General features: G+C 44.8%; 1 protein-coding gene across 4 annotated transcripts in view; it reads right to left on the reverse strand.

Moving 5' to 3' along the window:
- Positions 1-23,876, reverse strand: part of GJC2 (gap junction protein gamma 2) — a 132,882-nt gene that overhangs the window by 19,975 nt on the left and 89,031 nt on the right. The window contains exon 1 of one of the 4 annotated variants that reach the window (XM_029588320.1): positions 22,919-23,152. The exons of 2 other annotated variants lie outside the window; for them this stretch is intronic. The gene's annotated coding sequence lies outside the window, so the exon portion shown is untranslated. Of the gene's footprint in view, positions 1-10,739; positions 10,902-22,918; positions 23,153-23,876 lie in introns of those variants that run through there. One more of the 4 variants, XM_029588322.1, reaches the window with a different exon arrangement.

Genomic DNA, 23,876 nt, shown 5'->3' on the forward strand with positions numbered 1-23,876 from the left:
CTACCATTAAAATCTGCTATTATATGCGAGGACTGGAAAGTAGCCAATGTAACACCAAGTTTTAAAAAAGGGTTCCAGGAATGATCCAGGAAACTACAGACCAGGAAGCCTGGTGTCAGTGCCTAGTAAAATGGTAGAAGCTATTGTTAAGAACAAAAATTACTGAGAAAATGAATAAACATGGATTATGGATAAGAGCTAGCATGGATTTAGCAAAGGGAAATTATACCTTATTAATCTTAGAATTATTTGAAGGTGTAAAAAAGCATGTGGCTAATGGTGAGCCAATCAATATAGGGGTAGATTTTCAAATACCGCGAATAGGCATACTTTTGCTGGCGCATCAGGCGCAAGCAAAAGTACGCGGGATTTTAGTAGATACGCGCGTAGCCGCTAAAATCCTGGATCGGCGCGCGCAAGGCTATCGATTTCGTATAGCTGGCGCGCGCCGAGCCGCGCAGCCTACCCCCGTTCCCTCCGAGGCCGCTCCGAAATCGGAGCGGCCTCGGAGGGAACTTTCTTTTGCCCTCCCCTCACCTTCCCATCCCTTCCCCTACCTAACCCACCCGCCCGGCCCTGTCTAAACCCCCCCTTACCTTTGTCGGGGGATTTACGCCTCCCGGAGGGAGGCGTAAATCCCTGCGCGCCAGCGGGCCTCTTGCGCGCTGGGACGCGACCTGGGGGCGGGTACGGAGGGCGCGGCCACGCCCCCGGACCGCCCCGGGCCGTAACCACGTCCCTGGATCGCTCCGGACATGCCCCGAAAACGCTGCGCGGTTCGGGCCCGCCCCCGACACGCCCCCCTCAGAAAACCCCGGGACTTACGCGAGTCCCAGGGCTCTGCGCGCGCCGGTAGGCCTATGTAAAATAGGCTCACCGGCGCGCAGGGCCCTGCTCGCCTAAATCCGCCCGGATTTGGGCGGATTTAGGCGAGCAGGGCTCTTAAAATCCGCCCCACAGTGTATTAGGATTTTCAGAAGGCATTTTATAAAGTGCCTCATTAAGGACGCTACAGGAAATTAAAATGTCATGGGATAGGAGGTAATGTCCTATTATGAATTGCTAACTGGATAATAGATAGGAAACAAGCAGTTAAGACAATATGATCAATTTTTCCAATGGAGACCCTCAGGAATCTATACTGAGACCAGCGTTATTTAATTTATCCGTTAACGATTGGGAAAAGGGAGCAATGAATGAGGTGATCAAATGGACAGATGAAACAAAATTACTCCAAGTAACACGAGCAGACTGGGAAGATTTGCAGGAGTATTTTATGAAACAGGGGGAACTGGACATTTAAATAGCAGAAGAAATGTAATGTCGACATGTACAAAGTGATGCACGTAGAGGAAACTTATCTCACATAATGCTGAGCTCCACATTAGGAGTTACCACTCAGATAAAGGACCTTTTAATCATTTGGGGTAATTTTCAAAAGGATTTATGCCCTTAAAACTGGGTTTCATGATGTAAGCTGGCTTTTGAAAATTACTACGATATATGCAACTTTTACGCGCGTAAATCCTTTGAAGGTTTACCCCCATCGTGAATAATAAATTGAAATCCTCAGCTCAATGTGTAGCAATAATCAAAAAAAGCTAGTAGACTGCTAGGAATTATTTGGAAAGGAATGGAGAACAAATCTGTGAGTAACATTATGCTGCTGTAAAAAAAAAAAAAAAATCCTTGGGGCATCTGCATGTTGAGTATTGTGTGCAGTTCTGATTGCCCCCATCTAAAAAAAAAAAAAAAAAGACATGGCTGCAGTAGAAACGGTAGAGAAGGACAACAAAAATAATAAAACTGATGGAAAGGCTCCTTTATGAAGAAGGAAGGCTGAATAAGTTAGGGCTTTTCAGCTTGGAGAAGAAATGACTGAGAGGGAATACGGCCAAGGTTTATAAAAATCACGAGTGATGTGGAGCAAGTAAACGGGAAATGGTTATTTACCCTTTTAGATAGTACTAGAACTAGCGGACGCTCCATGAATTTAACTGGTAACATTTAAAACCACATTTAAGAACACATATTGGCAGCGAAGGCTCAATTAAACTGTGAAATTGATTGCCGGAGGATGTAGTCAAGACTGTTAGTACAGCTGGATTTAAAAATGGTTTGACAGGTTTCTGCAGGCCAGGTCCATTAACAGTTATTAGCCATGAAGACCTGGGTTTCGCTAGCTCTCACATGTGGGAGTGAGCAACATGGAAAAGATCTCATTAGAATGTGATGGGTGCCTCCCAGTGACATGGACTGGCCAGATTTGGAGGCAAGAAGCTGGGGTCAGTGAACCACTGGTTTGACCCAGCATAGTACCGTTTTTCTTTTTTTATTTTGAAAACTGTATTTCAATTAATACAGTAACAATGAAAAATCACAGCAAAGTGTTTAAAGAAAACATCAAATTATGTCTCCATCTCTTTTTTCCATCCTCCCCAACGTGTACAGTGAAAGGAATTTTCATGTAAAATGAATGAATTCATCTAAAAAAAAAAATGTATAAAATGAAACGGCATTTTGCAAAATATATCACAGGTGCAGAGGAGCCACGCATTTCTATCTTACTCTCCCAGGCCAGAAGTGGCTTGCAAGTTTTATCATTACATTAGCTCTCTTTGAATGTTTAGGTTAGACATTCCAGTCCATACGTATTCTGTATCAACTATATCCAGTCTCTTGAGGTATAAATAGAAATTATTCTTCTTACTGCTACCAACATGTGATTAATGAAAGGGATATACCTTCTGTGTTTATTATTCCAATTTAATTAGTTGCCATATTAGGAAAGCGCTCATAGTGACTTACGATAGAACAAATGTACAAGAACAATCCAGAAGTGTATGCCGCCTAGAGCGATGGCAGTAGGTGACTTATACATTTTTAAAATAAATAACCCACAAATTACCAACATAAGACACAGCAATAAATTATACAATGAGCAAACAATTTATAAACAAATCACACAATCAATGACCAAAAGCAACTTGCCCCTCTATAGATCCCAATAATAATACGACAGCGTCTGCTGGCAGCCCCTGACCTCATTACATCATAAATCAGGGTAGACAACTTTGAACTTTTAGGGCAGCAAACCAGTCAGCTTTTCACCATATCCCTAATGAATATGCATGAGAGAGATTTGTATGCACACTGCCACAGTTGTATACAAATCTATTTCTTGCTTATTCGTTAGGGATATCCCAGAAACCCGACTGGTTTGCAGTTCTCGAGGACTGGAATTGCCCAGCCCTGTCATAAATCCATGCCAAAACTTCCATTTAGAAAATCAGGAATGCAGGATGTTGTCAGCACATATGAGATAAAGTCCCTGTACTACCACAATTCCTCCAATGTATGAGGTTATTTCAGGGCTTCCCAAACCTGTCCTGGGGACCCCACAGCCAGTTGGGTTTTCAGGATATCCTCAATGAATGTGCAAATTTATCTCATGCATATTTATCATGGTTATCCTGAAACCCTACTGGCTGTGAGGTCCCAGGGCAGGTTTGGGAAGCCCTTGGCTGTTTAGTTCGCATACTGTAGTGGCGGGGTAGGCAACTCCGGTCCCCAAGTGCCACAAACAGGTCGGGTTTTCAGGATATTCACAATGAATATGCATGAGAGAGATCTGCATGCACTTCTTACATTGATATCTCAAGCATATTCATTGTGGATACCCTGAAAACCTGACAGGTTTGTGGCACTTCAAGACCAGAGTTCTCTTCCTCTGTTGTAGAGTCTAATAGGACTATAGTACTATCTATATTGTATATATATAAGTTCATAGCTGTTTTCATAGAAACATAACATAGAAATGACGGCAGAAGAAGACGAAACGGCCCATCCAGTCTGCCCAGCAAGCTTTCGCACTTTTTTTTCTCTCACATACTTATGTTTCTCTTGGCTCTTAGTAACCTTTTTTTTATTCTATTTCCCTTCCACCCCCGCCATTAATGTAGAGAGCAGTGTTGAAACTGCATCTAAGTGAAATATCTAGCTTAATTTGTTAGGGGTATTAACCACCGCAATAAGCAAGCTACACCCATGCTTATCTGTTTATCCAGACTATGTAATTCAGTCCTTGTTGGTTGTTACCTGGGTATAGATCCACGTTTCTTCATTCCCCCCTGCCTTGAAGCAGAGAGCTATGCTGCATATGCGTGAAGTGTCAGACTTTCTCCCCTGCCGTTGAAGCAGGGAGCTATGCTGGATATGTGTAAAGTGTCAGACTTTCTCCCCTGCATTAGCACTAACGTAACCATACTCCCATTTATTCATGATCATTTATTATCCAACCGCAATCTCACTCAGGCCTTCTTAAATGGTATATTTTTAGATTAAAAACTGTGCTTGAAATAAAGCATATAGTGTAGGCACTTTTTATGTTTCTGTGTTTCTTGAATTAACCAACTGCATTGGGAGTAAAATGAAAATTGCTCAGTGCGAGCAAAATAATTCTATATAATTATCTGGAGTCTGAGGAGCCATCCAGAACAGGGAATGGAAATAGCAATGGTCTCGTTAACATTACTGAACAAGAGTAAATAAGTAAACCACAGTGATGATTTCCAGCCTAATTCCATTGGAGGGAATGTAAATAGACTGTTTTCTGTTGTGAATGTTTGCAAGTTTGTTTGAAATACAGAAAAGACCTTGGGGACAGAAATCTATGGTGCTTATGTTAAAAAACAAGAGTGTCAGACAACAGTTCTCCCCACCAGAGGGACCTTGAAGTTTATGCCCCCCCCCCGTGCCTGTCTCATGTGGAAGCGTGAGCCAGAGTTAGATGTGTTTCTCCACTTACTTCGCTTGCTGGGGGCGATGGCCAGACTCCCCCAGTTTGCCTCTGCCTCCCCTTTTATCTAGTTTAAACACTTTGTCAATGTATGAGCTGGACTGCACACATACGGGCGGATTTTAAAAGCCCTGCTCGCCGGCGCGCCTATTTTCCATAGGCGCGCCGGTGCGCGCAGAGCCCCGGGACGCGGGTAGGTCCCAGGGTTTGTCGAAGGGGGCGTGTCGGGGGCGTGACCCGATGACGTGGCGTTTCGGGGGCAGGACCAGGGGCGTGGTTTCGGCCCGGGACGTTTCAGGGGCGTGGCCGCGCCCTCCGGAATCGCTCCCGGGTCGAGTCTTGGCGCGCCAGCAGCCCGCGGATTTACGTCTCCCTCCGGGAGGCGTAAATCCGTGGATAAAGGTAGGGGGGGGGTTTAGATAGGGCCGGGGGGGGGGGGTGGGTTAGATAGGGGAAGGGAGGGCGAAAGAAAGTTCCCTCCGAGGCCGCTCCGGAGGGAATGGAGACAGGCTGCGCGGCTTGGCGCGCGCCGGCTGCCCAAAATCGGCAGCCTTGCGCGCGCCGATCCAGGATTTTGTAAGATACGCGCGGCTACGCGCGTATCTTACAAAATCCAGCGTACTTTTGTTTGCGCCTGGTGCGCAAACAAAAGTACGCAAACACGCTTTTTTAAAAAAATCTACCCCTTAGGGCCCAAGGCAATATCACTTTTGGTAAAACGGGCGCTCATTACTGAGCGTCCATCTTCCTAACACACGCACAGCCATCTCTCCGGGGCGCCCGGTGTAATGTTTAAAAGAGCTGATGTGGTAAAAATTACGCGTTAAGGACAAATTATGCGTCCCAGGTGCTCAAAAACATCGGGCGCCCAGGAAGAGGTGGCTTTGCGCCCACAACAGCATCGGGCACCCGTGCCAGCAGCAGCGGCTGACCTGACCTTAATATTAATTTATTCACTCCTTCACTTATTGCCGATTGGTCCCTTCACTGTCACATGTCAGTGAAAGGACCAATCCCCTTTCAGAAGGCTGTCAGAGAAAAGGACCAATTGGGAACAGCCCTTCCGGAGGAGGGTCTCCGGCAGGGGTTCCTGGCCTGGAGGGGGGGATTTGGGGGTCTGCCTCTGAGCAGGCGTTAAATGTCTCGTGGTAGTAGGAGACGTGCTAGGCAGTCTCTTGCTTAGCGCGCCTCCTTGCAGGGTAATGGCTAATAGCTTCCTCTACATGGAAATGATGTGATAAGCGATATTAGCTCTCCCCTTTGTGCACCCCTTCGTGCAAACCTTTGTGTATATGTAAAAATTTATTTTTATGTTTCCTTTGTTAACTAAGCTGTTTCATTGTATTCGACTAAGGAATTTTTTCCTGCTTTTTCTGTTTCACTGTAAACCAGCATGATTTGCATTTAATGCAAGAATGTCGGTATATAAAAGTTAAAAATAAAATAAATAAATAAATAAATTAGCGACAAGCTTGTTTGGATGCACTAATCCCACTATTGCATCGGGAGTCATTCTAGCACGTCCAAAACATGCATCAAGCTGTACGCTAGCCTGAGCGTACTGTATTGCAATAGTCTCTTTAAGGAATTTTAAAAGCCTGTCAGGGGCATCAATCGGGGGAGGCGTGAATAAATCAGGCTTGCGCGCACCTATCATATTTAAAAAGCACCCAGATGCGAACGTAAATGCTGCGGTGCCCACATCTCAATATTTTCCAGAAAGGGGCGGGGCATGGATGTGGTCTGGGTGGGATGGGAGTATTTTGGGGCCTGGCCAAGAGATGCACGGTGTTTGAGGAACTTCCGTGAATATGCCGAGAGGCATGCAGACACCAAGTACAAAGGTTTTCCTGAGGGATCTCATATAACATTTACTACTACGCGTGGTGCGCACGCCAAGGTTCCCCGCCGCGTAACTTTTATTTCTGCTATGGATGCCGTATAAATCATAAAATAAAATGATCGAGCCATTTCTGAGATGTTTAAAGGGTCTAGGGTAACTGGGGGGAGGAGTATAGGCTATCAAATCGAGGGGGGGTGGAGGACCTAGTTGTTAACTGGGCAAACTGGTAACCTAGGAGTGATATGGGCATGCGCACCATTTAAAATCACCTAATGTACCCAGCAGAAGCGTGATTTGTGCCCGTGTGAGTGTGGCCATGCTATTTTATAACATGCGCACATATACGCGCTCGAGTTATAAAACAGCCGCATTCCTGGACGTGGGCCAACGCATGTGCACAAATATGCGCCAGTTTGAAAGTTACCATCTTAGGATACTGGCTCCTGTCTCAGAGAGGTGCAGGCCACCATTACAGTAAAGCCTTTTACCTCTTCAAGTACAACCGCAGCCCACGTGAAATCCCATGCCAGCTTTTCAGACATACGCTGAAGATCCTGCATGTGGTGCAGACTTGTCTCACTCACTTGCCAAACACAGTGTAAAGTCTCAGAAAACACTGCAATTCTTGCAAACTGCCCCTAATTTCTTGAACTTCTCTTGTACAATGCTGGCCTGCTTCTTAGCAAGATCAGTTGCCCCGAATCTCATGTTCCCATCTTTCCACTCTGACAATACTAAGCATGCAGCTTGTATTCTGGCTAGTTGAGGATCGTGGCAGACATTTGACCTTCTTTCTCAAAATCTATTCCTCTGACGATACAGTCCCCTATCAGAAAGAATTTCCTGTTCTTATGAAGGTTGTCAAGGGTAGTTAGTGCCCAGATTCCAGATGTTTATGGAAAATTATCTTATGCTTTGATTTAAAGCTTATAAAAACACTATCAACCTTCATATTTGACCTCAAGTTCCTTTTTACACAAAAAGTTATCTTCCTCCTTGGAAAGCACTGATAAAGGTCAAGTCCATAGAGAAGATATAAAACAATGGACGCACCGCAATGACATGCAAGGCGACATTATCACTGAGGGAGTCTGCCTTTGCACTTGTGTTTTGTGATGTACAAAATAAGGAGATGAAAATAGTTTTGTTAGATGTTGCTGTTATACAAAGCTTATATTTTATATAATGCCTAGGGGAAATGAAATGTTCATGCCGTGCAACCGATGGTGCAAAGATATTTATAGCCTCCCTCCTCCTGTAGAAAGCTCAGGAGACATTTAAGTGACATGAGATGGTTGGGTGACCACGGCTCCAGAAGTGCCATAACCGTGTCACATTGTCAGTGAATGATACATTTACATTTCGGGAGAGGAGGAGACAGCAATGAAGACTGTAACCCACAGCAGGTAAGAAGGCAGATGGCACAGCAATTGGCTGGATGTTCACTGTCCCTTAATCTTTAAGTCCAATCACAGCCACTATTTCACCCATATTCTAATATAAGAAAAAATCCTTGCTAGATATTATGGTGCATAAGAAACTGAATGCCTGCATGTAATTCTTTAGCTACTTCTTGCTCTGGGCTTCTCCATGATCCGCTCTCTTCTGTAACATATCCACAAGATACAACATACCCCTACCTTTTGCTTTTTACACTGTAAATGCCATAACATTATTTTTTTTTCTGCATGAAAGGGACAGGCGAGAAATTGGAAGGCAGTAGAACAGGTCTTCTTTCTTCATTATAATTACAGCCTTCTTGTTATTTTGACTTCTAAATTTGGAATTGTTTTGTACTTCCAAAACTTAAAGGGCCCAATATTCAAAGTGCGTTCAGCGCTATTTAGCCGGAGAGGCGGGACTTATACAGCTAAGCAGCGGCCCTGAGCATGTGCCTGCATTCCCTTATATCAGTAAAAGTTATTTGCACAAAACGCAGGCGAGAAACGGCTAACTACCGTTCAGTAGTGAGTTATAGTGATCTAAACGTAATTAGTGCATGAATAAAAGAAGCAAGGGCATGCTGATTAAGGTGGTTGCATATCTGCAGTTAGCCGGATGAGTTTTCGTTTAAGTTTGGATGCCCCTTAGAGCAGGTCTAAACTGAGCCAGGTAGACTTATCCGGCGAAGGGCGCGCACATACGCGTATATACAGTAGCTTTGCCTTGCCGCTGAATATACATCGTAACTTAACCGGATAAGTCATATCCGGCTAAGCTATTTAAAACAGCCAGCACTGAGCATCAGGCCCAAAATATAAAGGAACATTCAGTTTTGGGTTTGCATTATTCCATTCTAAAAGAATAAGCAATATTATAACTCTCCTTCCATCCCCATACAGCAAAACAAAACGTACCGCTTCAAGTCATGGAAGCAACGACCCTCATCACTGTCCCACCCACTTTATTTAATTACTTACAAACATTTGATATTCTGCTTTCCCCCCCCCCCCCCCAGCAATGGTCTCAAAGCAGATAACGATTAACTTTAATAGACTAACACGTACATTAGCGGATACATTAGCTGTGGTATCATGTGCCGCTATAACAGCATAATCTCCAGGGATAGCGGGACTCGCGTTCTTTGCTAACGTACAGACTGGGGGAAGCCCTGATGGAACAGGCATGCCTTTGCTTTTTTCTGGAAAGCGAGGTAGCATGGCTCAAGGCGAACAGGTAGTGGAACTCTTTGGGATCCTGCCAGGTACGTGTGACATGGATTGGCCACTGTTGGAAACAGGATGCTGGGCTTGATGGAAGCTCATTCTGACCCAGCATGGCATGTTCTTATGTTCTTAACCTCTTTCCAGACCTTGGGACCATAGCAGCTTAAGGACCTCAGTCCTGTGCAGGACTATTTTGCAAGAGTCAAAGCCGGTATGGGGAGGAGGAAAGAAGGGCCGCATCTCAAAAAAGATATAATTGCGATGGAGAAGGTACAGAGAAGGGCTACCAAAATGATAAAGGGGAATGGAACAACTCCCCTATGAGGAAAGACTAAAGAGGTTAGGACTTTTCAGCTTGGAGAAGAGACGACTGAGGGGGGATATGATAGAGGTGTTTAAAATCATGAGAGGTCTAGAACGGGTAGATGTGAATCGGTTATTTACTCTTTCGGATAGTAGAAAGACTAGGGGGCACTCCATGAAGTTAGCATGGGGCACATTTAAAACTAATCGGAGAAAGTTCTTTTTTACTCAACGCACAATTAAACTCTGGAATTTGTTGCCAGAGGATGTGGTCAGTGCAGTTAGTGTAGCTGTGTTTAAAAAAGGATTGGATAAGTTCTTGGAGGAGAAATCCATTACCTGCTATTAAGTTCACCTAGAGAATAGCCACTGCCATTAGCAATGGTAACATGGAATAGACTTAGTTTTTGGGTACTTGCCAGGTTCTTGTGGCCTGGATTGGCCACTGTTGGAAGCAGGATGCTGGGCTTGATGGACCCTTGGTCTGACCCAGTATGGCATTTTCTTATGTTCTTAAGGGCCTTTTGGGAGGATCGGCATTCTCGAGTGGGGTGTAGTCAGCAGGAAGATGGGAGAGATACTCTGGGCCTATTTGTTCAGACATTTGAAGACAAAGCAGAGGGTTTTCAGTTTTATCCTGCTTTCTCTTGGGAGCCAGTGCAGGCTGTATAGGACGGGCCTTATGCGGTCTGATGCTTTGGCTCCTACCAAGATTCTGGCTGCAGTGTTTCGCACGAGTTGGAGGCATTTTAAATTGGATTAGCAATACCATTCAGTAGTGAGTTACAGTAATCTAAGCATGATTAGTGCACGAATAAAAGAAGCAAGGGCATGCTGATTAACAGGCCGATACAGTAAAAATCACAGGAGAGCGGGCGAACTTCTAAATTAGCCAGATATGTTATATCCGGCTGAGATCGCTGGATATCTTTGAATATTGGGCCCAATGAATTTAAAAACTAAGCCTCTACTCAAACAGTACCACTCAAACTATCAAGTTACCTATATGAATCAACCTTAGTAAAGCAGCCACATCATGTCATAAACAGCAGCAGAATTTCCCACATATCTCACTGCTTCCAATATCCTCATACCCAGCTTCTGGAAAAGTTCAGGTCTTTAATCTCACCTTCGCCTTAAAGCCTGGAAGTAAAAGACAAGCCTCGGGGAAGCCAATTAGGTCCTTCCGGAGCAGTTCCTGGACAGGCTGGATTGATCTTTGCAGAATTGGGTATGTCGATACCCAGGGCTTACACGGGAGAAAGCGCTGGAGGTGGCAGATGCCCTCCATCAGGCTCAGCTGAGGCCAGCAGTGTGGAAACTGGAAAGACAAACTCACACAGGTTTCCTATCATGGCAATAAGAGTACAGGACCCCCCCAACAACAGTCCCCAGAGCAGGACAACTCAGCCTCCATACTCAAAGCGTAGACATTTGACTAGAGACTGCCAATACCAAGAAAGTGAGGCCATGGATGTTAACCTGCTAGCTCAGCCAACACCAAAGACTGATATGTGCACTGATAAGGGAGGACCTTCCCTCTCATGCGACCCCGTCTTTCAGCTTGATTTCTACACAGCCCTTTGTACGCAAACTCGGTGTCTTGATTGACCAGCAATTAAATTTAAAAAAAACATATTAACACGGTGCTAAAAGAAGGTTTCTATAAGCTCCATGTTCTGAAAAAACTCAAACCCCTACTCTATTCACACGATTTCCGCACAGTCATACAAGCGACCAGCTGCCCAAAAATGAATTACTGCAACTCCCTACTTCTAGGCCTCCCGTACACCACCATCAAACCGCTTCAAATGTTGCAGAATGCGGTGGCTAGAATTCTCACAAACACCCACCAATCCGACCAGATAACCCCTGTCCTCAAAGAACTTCATTGGCTACCCATACCCTCACGTATCCTTCACAAAACTCTCACCATCATCCACAAAACCATCTTCAACCATAATTCCAATTGGCTTGAACAGCCACTCCATTTTATCCACTCCAACCGTCCTACCAGAACTACCTTCAAAGGTTCCCTTCACAACCCCCCTCCCTCAAGAATGCACACCTCACCTCCACGAGGGAGCGAGTACTCTTTGTTGCAGGTCCCACCCGTTGGAACTCTCTACCCACTGAACTCCGCCTTGAGCCCTGCACTTTCAAATTCAAGAAAAAGCTAAAGACCTTGCTCTTTGAACAGGCTTATCCAGCATAGGTCGTCCTGCTCTTCCTACCAGTCATTTTACCTTGTTATTTTATTATGTTATAGAGATGTGAATCGTGTCCTCGATCGTCTTAACGATCGATTGCGGCTGGGAGGGGGAGGGAATCGTATTGTTGCTGTTTGGGTGTTTGAAGTATCGTGAAAATCGTGAGCCGGCACACTAAAACCCCCTAAAACCCACCCCCGACCCTTTAAATTAAATCCCCCACCCTCCCGAACCCCCCCCAAATGCCTTAAATTACCTGGGGGTCCAGCGGCGGTCCGGAACGGCAGCGGTCCGGAACGGCCTCCTGCAATTGAATTGTGTTGTCTTCAGCCGGCGCCATTTTTCAAAATGGCGGCGCAAAATGGCGGCGGCCATAGACCAACACGATTCGACTGCAGGTCGTTCCGGACCCCCGCTGGACTTTTGGCAAGTCTTGTGGGGGTCAGGAGGCCCCCCCAAGCTGGCCAAAAGTCCCTGGGGGTCCAGCAGGGGTCCGGAAAACGATCTCCTGCCGCGAATCGTTTTCCGTACGGAAAATGGCGCCGGCAGGAGATCGACTGCAGGAGGTCGTTCAGCGGCGGTACCGCTGGGGGGACCTCCTGACCCCCACAAGGCTTGCCAAAAGTCCAGCGGGGGTCCGGAACGACCTCCTGCAGTCGAATCGTGTTGGTCTATGGCCGCCGCCATTTTGTGCCGCCATTTTGAAAAATGGCGCCGGCTGAAGACAACACAATTCAATTGCAGGAGGCCGTTCCGGACCGCTGCCGTTCCGGACCGCCGCTGGACCCCCAGGTAATTTAAGGCATTTGGGGGGGGGTTCGGGAGGGTGGGGATTTAAAGGGTCGGGGTGGGTTTTAGTGTGCCGGTTTTCCTGCCCACCCCCTTCCCCCGATTAACGATTTTTTGACGATAAATCGGGGGAATTGGTATTGTATCGTGGCCCTAAAGATTTTTGACTATTTAAAATATATCGGACGATATTTTAAATCGTCAAAAAACGATTCACATCCCTATTATGTTATTCACTATGTTCTTCATTTACTTATTTCACCTGTTATTTGGAACCAGTTAATCACTTGCATTCTTTGCCTTTTTCTCCTTGTTGATTACACCCTTCTTGTTATTTTTGCTTTACTCCATTTCCCCCCTCCCCTGTTTTTTTGTACTTCCCTTAGTTCTATGTAAACCGATATGATGTACCCACGAATGCCGGTATAAAAAAAAAAAATCTGTTAAATAAATAAATAAAACAGCGATGACCAAAGAGTCGGGGGGAAAAAATGAAATCTTGGAGGTATCTACCCCCTGAGTAGTACGGGTCCAGGCGCTTTTTCGTTTTGCTCACTTTTTGCCAAGAATGGACACGAGGAAGAGGGCTGCCCTTATGACAAAGAAGAAAATAAACCCTTGGTAAGAAGGAGTAAACTTAAAACAGACCCAACACCATGGCCATGCTCCTTCTTTAAGATGGACTATTGACAAGGATTGCCTATGGCTGAAGGACACAGAATGGGAGTACAAGTCAGTGAAGCAAAGCAAGAGAGAAACACAGTCACCTGAAGGAAGGAAGTGTTTGTAGGAATTGTTGAAATCAAAGCAGAAAAATTCGAAAAGTGGAAGCAAGAATGGGCGAATACGTTTGCAAAAATGCAATGTAATTTGATAGATAGTCCATGTGGGGGACTTTCGAACTTTGTGATCCCAGTTGAACTGGATGACTGTCCTATGCGAGTCTTGATTCAGGGTGCAGCAAGAAAATCATTAGAAAGGACTTAGCCCACAGGTTGCATGTTAACTATGAGAAGAAGGCCACGCTCGTTTGTATATATGGGGATCAGCAACAATACTCCACCTGCCAAGTGGTACTGACAATTATGGCAGGGCAAGACAGGGCAGGGCAACTTATCTACCCAGTAGTTCTGGGGTGCAATTATCCTCACTTTCAGACCCTCTGGGTTGGCTTATTGCTGAGTTACCCAAGGTTAAAGGAAACAAAGAAGGGCATCCCTTAACTGACTCTCCAGGTTGGGTAGCAAAAGGAAAACCCAGGAAGGTTGGAAAGCCCCAGGAAAGACTGGGGAAGAAAAATAGCTATGTCTGTTGTTTGAATAGTAAGTGCAAGCACTCAACAGAGAAGTCTGAGTGGGGAGGGAGAAATATATGAAGGGGTATACAGGAGAAAACCCCAGAACACCTTAAAATACCGCCTTCAGAGAACTACTCCGGTCTACCTTAAGCACAGTACAGCAGGGAATCCGGTCAAGGGCAGAGGTCCTTGGAAAATGAGTATAAGTAGTCATGCACAGGAGGGAACAAGAAGGAAGCCGAGAGAAAGAGAAAACTGCTGAACTGTTAAGTTGTAACACTACACTTTTTTTGTTGAACTATGGAAAATAGCAAAGCTGTTTTGTTTGTTTCTTGTTACAAATAAAGAAGTTTATGAAAGATTTTTGCCAGAGTACAGTCAGAATCTTTTCTCTGGCTACCCGAAGACCGCTCACAGTGTCACAACATGATTTATTGTGCATCAAATGTTCTCCATGCACAAAATATGATTTATGTGCAAAAATAAAATGCAAAAATATGCATGTTTTGTGTGTGCATAAATCATACTTTGTATGCAGAAAACATGTTTTCTGTGCATAAAATCTGAGTTATGCGCATACGTCATGTTTTGCTTTGTGCTAAGCCTTTTTTCTGTGTGCATGTTTTCCAGTTGGTGTGCATTTTTAAACTCTTGATGATTAGCACACTATTAGCTTACTGAATTACGTCAGTTTAAAATAAATTAAGCTTGTGCATTAAGAAACTGTGCCCTGAATTCCAGCGCACACTTTTAGCATTCAGCTTTTTGTATCGGCCCCATGGTTAACTCCTGCGTTTTATGTATATAATTCCAATCCTCTTACAGCTATCCTTGAATTGACACGGGTAAGGTGTGCAAAAAATGACTAAACAGTGTGTGTGCCCACCTCAGCCACAAGGACCGTCACTGCAAAGACTGGGCCAAGCGAAGGAATATAAAATAGGAGGAAAATCTCCTCCAGCCTACCCCTGGGTAGGTCTTGTGAATGAAGGCCGATGCTGCCACAATCCAGGCAATGCTGGTTCCAATTAAGCTATTAACCCAAAGAAACAGAAGAAAACTACCACAAATAAAAAAATAAATAAAATAAAACAGCTGACCCCTCTGAACTGTCAGTAGTTCAGCTTTGCCCTCTCTCACACAAAGATTGGGTGCTTGTGGAAGATGCGATGATAAGAGTGCTGCTCTTTGGTGTAGGTTGTCACTCTGTGCTTCTTCTTGGTGTGGGTTTCTCTTTCAGTATGGCTCTCACAAACAGGCCGATGCAATATCGACGCTTGTCAAATGGGTTGCTCATGATTGAGCGCCTGCTCTCTTAACGCGTGCCGATCCACCTCTCCCGGGCACCCGATTTAATATTTAAATCGGCTGCTGCGGTAAAATGGAGGCGCTAGGGAAAACTTTGCATCCCTAGCACCTCCTTGGATTCGGGTGCCCAGGAGAGGTGGCTGTCAGTGGGTTAGGAAAACGGACGCTCAATGTTACGAGCATCCCTTTTCCTAACCTGTGCACAGCCATGGGTTAGGAAAATGGACCCTTTTTAATTGAACGTCCCTTTTCCTAACCTGACTGCCAGGCACACTTTAAAAAAAATGTTTTTAGGGTTCTCCTTTTTTGGCTCCTCCGACTTCACATCGCCAGGATATAAAGTCGGAGGAACGATAGGAAAGCAGTATTTTCCCCACCAACATCCAAATCAAGTATTTTCTGATTTTCTGTAAACTTTTTGGGTTCCTCAAGAATTAACACCTGCTCCAGGAAGGCCTTCATTTTTGAGGGTAAAAATGTGTGCGTCGGGCGCACATTTTTTTTTTGCATCGGGAAGGGGGAATCACTAATAGCCTCATGAACATGAATTTACATGTGATTAGTGCTATTAGATACACGCTTGATTGGATGCACGTTTTGGACACACTAACCCCTGTTTTGCATCAGGGGTTATGGACGCGCGTCCAAAACGCACATCCAATCGCGCATTGAGCCGCGTGCTGTGGCCAGCGCACGGTATTGCGTCGGCCTGTTAGATTCTTCTCGTGTGAGTGAGCAATGCATTCCAATCAACGCTTTGCGTGCATTTACTCACGTTTAGAAAATCTAAGGGAATGCACTGAAAGCTCACTTGAGGTAAAGTTCAGCATTGCGTAAAATGCTCTTTTATAGAAATACCGAAGATACCTGAAAATGCCTGTCCACGTATTTCAAAGGGTTAAACTCTGCCTCCTTTTATCAAGAAAGAGGGTCAAACTGAAGCCTCGCAAGCATCATTTCTCTTTCTGGATGTTACTGCTGGAAAAGCTGGTAACAGAGGCTATTATTTGTCTCAATTTTGGCTGTAAACTTTGTCTTGGGACTTTTTTTTTTAGCCATTTTTTTCCTTATAAAGATGTTCTCTTTTAAATTCTCAAACTTGCATTTTTCCCTGATGTGGCTAGAGCCAAGCCACCACAAAGGAGAAGCAATTTCTTTTTTTTATGAGGAAATTTATGGTTAAATGATCCTTGTAAATGCGTAATTAAAGTTTCAAAGCAGTGAGGTATGTGTTTTTCACTCCCTTCTTCAGCATACAGCTTTCTTGAGTTCAAACATTAGGTTGACTGGAAGCCCCCACCCTGCTGCTTCTCCTCATTCTTCTGTTGTTTACATCAATTATAAAGACCCAATTAGTAGGTAATGTTAAGGTTTACAGCCTCAGTTTTCTTCTTCTAAAAGTGCCTTGGCGTCCAATATGACGCCAAGGCACTTTTCTCTTATGTGTCACAAATCACAAAGTCATCCCCACCAACGATACCTGATGATCTAGCACAATCCAAGGCCAATGAACTTGCTTCTTTCTTTCAACAGAAGATCACAAATACCCTGGCTCTCCTACCAACCAACACCACCACATACTCTACATTCTCCACCACTCACTCCCATACTGGAATCAAGCTCGACAACTTCGATCTGACATCTCCCGGGGAGATTGAATCTCTCCTCAAGAAACAGAAACCATCTAGCCATCCAGCAGACAATATACCATCCAAACTCCTGCTACTGATTCCAAACATGATTGCAGGACCTCTAGCTAATATTATAAACTGCTCATTAGCACAAGGGAGATACCCAGATAGCTTAAAATCCGCTTCCCTTAAACCCCTCCTCAAGAAGCATAACTTAGACCCCAAAGAACCTGCTAACTTCCGCCCCATCTCAAATCTACCGTTCTTAGCCAAACTTACAGAGAAACTGGTTAACACTCAGCTATCAGAATATCTAGAGGATCACAACATTCTATTCCCTTCCCAATACGGATTCCGCAAATCTCGCAATACAGAAACACTCCTCATTTCCTTAACAGACCATATCATTCTGGGATTAGACAAGGGCCATTCCTTCCTTCTAGTTCTATTGGACATCTCGGCAGCCTTCGACACCGTCAACCACACCATCCTTCTGACTCTCCTAGCAGAAATAGGTATATCAGGTTCAGCCCTCAGTTGGTTCACGTCTTTCCTTAGTAACAGAAGTTACAAAGTTAAAATAAATAATAAAGAATCTCCTTCAACAAGGTCCTCACTCGGAGTACCCCAAGGATCATCGTTATCACCCACTCTCTTTAATATATACCTCCTCCCACTCTGTCAGCTTCTAACAGACCTTAACCTTATTCATTTTCTGTATGCAGATGACGTGCAGATTTTGATTCCGATAACAGAATCCATCGCAAAATCACTCTCACTCTGGAACAACTGCCTAAATCGGATCACCAGCCTTCTTAACAGCCTCAACTTGGTCCTTAACGCATCCAAGACCGAACTCCTCCTCATCTCCTCTAACCAAGACAACCCACTCCCACAGACCATCCTTAACACCCAGCTCATGCATACCGTACGAGATCTCGGGGTGTTACTAGACAACCGCTTAAACCTCAAGAAAATGATCAACACCACAACCAAAGATTGTTTCTACAGGCTTCAAGTCCTAAAAAGACTCAAACCCCTACTTTTTTTCCACGACTTCAGAACAGTCCTGCAAGCCTTGATATTTGCTAAAATCGACTACTGCAGTGCACTCCTCTTGGGACTCCCCAGCTCCACCACCAAGCCGCTACAGTTGATACAGAACGCTGCCGCAAGAATCTTGACTAACACAAACCGGGGAGAACACATATCTCCCATCCTACGTAACCTACACTGGCTCCCAGTGAAGTACAGAATCCTCCACAAATCTCTCACTTTAATCCACAAAGTCATCTACAAACACTTGCATCTGGACCTCGAATTCCCCCTCAATCTCCACCTCACCAACAGACCGACTAGAGAAATATATAAAGGAACCCTACAGACCCCACCTACAAAAGCCACACGCCTCATCTCAACTAAAGACCGATCCTTTTCAACAGCAGGCCCAACTATCTGGAACAACATCCCAGCTGACCTCAGAATGGAGCCCTGCCTACCAACATTCAAGAAAAAACTTAAGACCTGGCTTTTCCGCCAAGCCTTCTCAGATACCCATGACACACAATAGTCGACAGAACTTCCTTTAGGAGCAATGGATTTCCATTTTACCCCTAAGCCCAGAATAAGAGCCTCCTGACTGCTCTGTTTATACTAATAATTTCTCCGCTATCTCTAGCCTTTCCTTCCTTCCAGCAGTCTATGCCTCCAAGTTTAATTTCCCTGTTAAATGTAACTTTGCTTTTTCATGTTCAACCTTTTGTTTTGGTTACTGTTCTTGGTTCAGTTCCCCTATTCGATGTGAACCGACCTGATATGGTCTCTACCATGAAGGTCGGTATAGAAAAAGTGTTAAATAAATAAAATAAATAAATTCTACATTGAGTATGTATTTTGTGCATATTTCATTGAGTTTGGATACTCCCCCACATCAATTACAGACTGGCTTTTGTAAAGGGATGTTAATTGCCTTCTCAGTTTTGTAATCTGAATTATGTTATTTCTTGTTACTGTTTTCCATGCACTATTTATCTTGCTTTGTTAAATGAAAAATTAATAAAGTAAAAAAAAAAAAAAAGAGGACTGCACCATAAATGCCAAATATAACTACAACCCAGCACACATCCACACACTTTTCGCAGTGCTAAAATAATGCAATTTACTTAATAGCATAACCAACCAAAACTCAGCAGTGTTGAAACGCAAAAGTGTATAGTGCTATACTCCCTTTGAAGGAAAAATATCTTGTACAATAAACATTGCCACCTCTTGCATTTTCCTTTTCTCCACTCTTGTCTCGGACTAGAGGGAACCCAATGTGGGGGGGTGGAAGGATGGGGAGCGGGTCAAAGAACCACCATTCACAGAATGGCATATTGGAAAATGTTTATTTTAAAAGTTATTTTTGCCCCTAGGTTCATTAGGAATAGGTTTAGCCAGGCCTAATCTTGCATCATGACATGCAAAGAACTGCACATCTGATTTTGCTAAGTAAAGAAGGACTATAAATCCATGCCTGCAATGGGATTAGTACTTTAAAACCAGGACTGGCTCATTTTGCTCCATTAGGGTAAAGCTGGTGAGACCTACCGAAGGGCTTCTTTTGCATCCCTTTAGGGAGTACTAGAGGTATAATTTTTGGAAAATAATAGGGTTAGAGGGTGTGGAATTATCACTGGCTACAAAAATAGAAGATTACAAAAGAAGATTACAAAAGATTGCAAAAACTAGGGAAGCATCCCCGGCCATTCAAGCACTGAATCGCTAGGAATGGGATTCTGAATGTGTTTACCAGGAACATTTTTGTAAGTTAAGATGCTATCATTTTTTTTTTTTTAGCAAGAGCTGAAAACATTTTCCCCACAGGCCATGGCTTGCATTTCCTTTCATGAAGACTGTCTGCATGCAGCGCTCTTTTCAAAGCAGAGGAAACACATTCCTGGAAATTAGCTTCAAAAAGCTGCTATAAAATTCCTTTTAACCTTGAAGAGATGGTTTGATTACTGCTACTCTTGCGTTACTGAACAGCCAAAAAAACAGGCGTAATGCTCCCTATAATTTTTGACAGGCTGTGTGCGCAAAAATGTTCTTTTGTGTAACTTTTTCTAAGCTGAATTAAAATTTGTGCGTACCAGTGTGCCTGAGCAAGTTTAATGCAAATACTGTGGGGATTTTGAAAGTGCTATTTAAGTAATTGCAAATGAAAATAATTCTACATTAAGTTATTGTAGCATATCATTTATTTTAAAACAGAAAACATCAAATACGTTTCATATCTTTTATAAACATAGTTATATGGCAAAGATATATATATGCTATCAGGCCATTTCATGAGCACTGTGTGTTTTGCTGTGCGCGCAGAGTTCACAACCTGTGTGCACACACACATACGCGTGCGCACAGCTCAGCGGGAACAGTGGCACAGGGTAAAGGAGGAAAACGCAAGCAAAGCATTACAAAAAGAAGTACTAGGTATGGGGAGAGAGAGAGAGAGAGAGAAAGAAGATTATCAATTAAAATCCAAAGATGTGATCAGAGAGCAGGAGAATCTGGCAGGAAGTCCAGCGAGAGCACCAATTGTGTTAGGTGCCACTGGCCTGATTAAAAACAGCTTCCAAGCACCCCTCCATATGTTGCTTCTACATATTATACCACACAAGCTCCGATGCCGTCTTTGGCAAAACGCAAGTATTAAGAAGCACATTAATATAGTAAATTTGAGAGACTGAGGTCATACTTAACATTCCCTGGGTTTATAAGGGAGCTTTATTCCAATCAATAATAAAATATAATTTTACGGGGAGGGGGAGGTCGGGGGCAGGCTATTGGCTCAGTGGTGGCACTGTGGACTGCTAATGCACAGAGATCCAGATTGGACTCCCAGTCTGGGTCTTCCTCTCCCCACCCCCGGGATCAGCTGGGACGCGGCAGAAACAATAGCTCGCAGCCCCTAGGGGGATAGAGTGGGGTGAGAGAGTCATAGGTCATCGCACAGCAGCAATGCCCGGTGGCTGGATTGCGGCGGATGCGCGGCCCTGGTCGAGGACAGTGGCTGCAATGACTCAGGAGGGGAAAAAAAAAAATTCCTGGATCTTTGCTAATGAAGGCTCATGGTGCCAGACCCCCAGCCCTGGTTCCAGCTCAGCTAGAACCCTCCCCCCTGCCAAAGGAGGCGGAAACAGAAGAAAAGGAAATCATGTTAAATTTTCAAATGTTCATGTCGCTGGTTGTAAATCTCCTTGGGCCCTAGTTTATGGTGGTGGATAAATTTTAAATAAAGAAGCAAGCCTTTATACTTGCGCCCATATTTTTTTTTTTTAATTTTTAAAACACACACGAATTAACCCGCAAAAGTCGCACCTGCCTAAGAGGAGCTGTAACTTTGCGCGTGCTAGGCCACCTACCTGAGTATTTTTTACGCAAGCAATTGCAAAGCTCTGCTTTGAAAATCTGGGGTAAATTCTGAACGTAAAACGATACAGGCAAACTTTACCCGAACGTGCACAGTTAGAAAATGACTGAAAGGCATACAGCCGAGCTCACTGATTAACCCGTGGTTGGATGCGCGTTCACAACCCCCTTATACAATCAGGGGATCAGCGCATCCAAAACGTGTGTCCGACCCCCCCCCCCTCGTAGCTAATAGTGCTCATATGTAAATTCATGTTGATGAGGCTATTAGTTATTCTCCCCCCCCCCCCGATGCAAAAAAAAAATTAAAAAGTGTGCCCAATGCGCACATTTTTACTCTCAGAAATTAACGCCTGCTCGGAGGAGGCGTTAATTTTTGGGCATCCCAAAAAGTGTACAGAAAAGCAGAAAATACTGCTTTTATGTATTTCCTCCGACGTATATCGTGGTGATATTAAGTCGGAGAAACAAAAAGGAGAACGATTAAAAAAAAAAAATAAAAGTGTGCCATCAGTTAGGAAAAGGGATGCTCGTAAAATTAAGCGCCCCTTTTCCTAACCCGCTGAGAGCCACCGCTCCTGGGCGCCCACTGCTGAGGAAGCGCTAGGGGCGCACAATTTCCCCCTAGTGTCTCCTTTTAACCGTGGGGGCCAACTTAAATATAAAATCTGGCGCCCCAGAGAGGTTGATCGGCTCGCATTGGGAGAGTGGGCACTCAATCTCAACTGCCAGTTTTCCCCAAACCGATATTGCATCTGCCTCAAAATGAGAAGGCGGGGGAGCAGAACATGCAGCAATATGGATGCATTTCTCTGACACTGACCTTCATCTGTTTCAACCAAAACCCTTTTAAATTCTATGCCAAAAAAAAATATATATATATCTGCAGCGGCATTTCCCACAAATTCTTTTCCCAGTAAAGAAGAAGAGTTAAGCTTTCGCCATTTTTTTATTTGTTTGTTTGTTTTGCAACCTCTGCTCTCTTGACATAAAAACATAAGACGCCTGTGCTGCTGGATCTGCACATTTCTCCCATACGGTTTCCCCCCCCCTCCCCCCCGGCTCTTGGATCCCCCCCCATCCCGTCCTCGCTCGGGAATGTCTGTGTATCGCTCAGCAAGGAAAGGAGTGAAACTTCAGGACCCGATGGGGCTACGGTCAGCACGTAAACCATGGGCTGAATTAAAAAAAACAAACAAACAACAAACCCCAAAAGCAGCCCTCCCACCTAACGGCATCACAGAGCACCTTTAAACACAGTACAAACCCTGCTCATTTCGAAAGCACACGTTAAGAGGCACGGAGCTGACAATCCTGTCCAAATACAATGACAAAAGAGGAGTCCATGAGAAGTGCAATGATTACAGAAAAGTGGCAAGAGCTCCCGGGGCTTCCCCAGTTTAAAATACTCTTGCAAACTGGAACTGGTCATCACAACTGAAAGTCAACATCTCACACAGTACCCAAAACCCAGGAACGATAGGCGCCCCCCCCCCTCTCCTCCACTGCCAGAGAAACCCCAGGGGAAGAAACAAAACGTTATCGCCGACTCCCAAGCTACAGGGACTTCCTGGAAATAAATAAATAAAATAAACACAACAAACCACTGGGGGAACTCTCAAGAAATTATATAAAAATGAATGGAAAGTTTAAAAAGACTCACCAGCGCTTCTGGCTCACAAGAACATTTTCTGTTCTTCTGGCTGAGGGGCTGTCACAGAAACCTCGAACTGAGACTTTATAGGAGGGCAACCCCCACACTTCTCAGGGCGAAATGCTCTCTCTTCCGCGTGCCCCACCGACGGGCAGGAGAAGTTTTGGTTTAAATTAAAGAAAAGTATTTAAACATCCTGGCAGGGCAGGCTCCACCTCTGCTGGAAGTTGTAGAGTTCCCCCCCCCCCCCTTACAAACTTTATCCTCCCATGTGCAGAAAGGAGGGGAAAAAAAAAAAAAAGCTTTCGGCTAAGATTAGAAACCGTTGCGGAAAGTTATAATCTGCTTCGCCGGTTAAAGGAAGAAGAGCCCGGCATCGCTCGGTTTATTAGGGGTTTTTTTAATATGAAAGTTATTTCAGCGCGGGCCGCTCAGACAGAGAGGAGACGGCGCGCGGCAGAGCTGCAGCCTGAGCAGATGCCGGAGGTAACGGAGGCCGCGCATATGGAAAGCATAGGCTGGGGGAGGGAGGGAGGAGGAGGAGGAAGACTGCTGCTGGAAAAGCTGCTCGTCCGGCCTGGCAGCGCCCACAGAGGAAGAATGAATTCATATCCAGAGCTGCTGCGGCGGCGGCGGCACGGGCTTGTCCTCCTTTGCAGCTGGCGCTGAATATCGCAGAAAGCAGAGAACGCGTTGACCAGCGCTGCCTGGACTGGCGCGCAAAGAAAGAGAAGCAGCCGGGACCTCTCGCTGCACTGGCGCGGCTCCGTGGCACTGTACCAGGGACGAAACCGGAGCCACCAGACGGGCCTTGCGGTCCTTACCTGCCCTCCTAGTCTCGGTTTTCAACTTTCTCTGTTAAGATACCTGGACTGTATGCGAATCAGAAGAGTTATAATCAAATGTACAAAGCGCCCGTGCTGCTGTTTAACCTGAAATTGACTTGAATAAAAATGTTTATAAGGCT

Source organism: Rhinatrema bivittatum, chromosome 2, assembly GCF_901001135.1.
Source record: "Rhinatrema bivittatum chromosome 2, aRhiBiv1.1, whole genome shotgun sequence".
NCBI lineage: Eukaryota > Metazoa > Chordata > Amphibia > Gymnophiona > Rhinatrematidae > Rhinatrema > Rhinatrema bivittatum.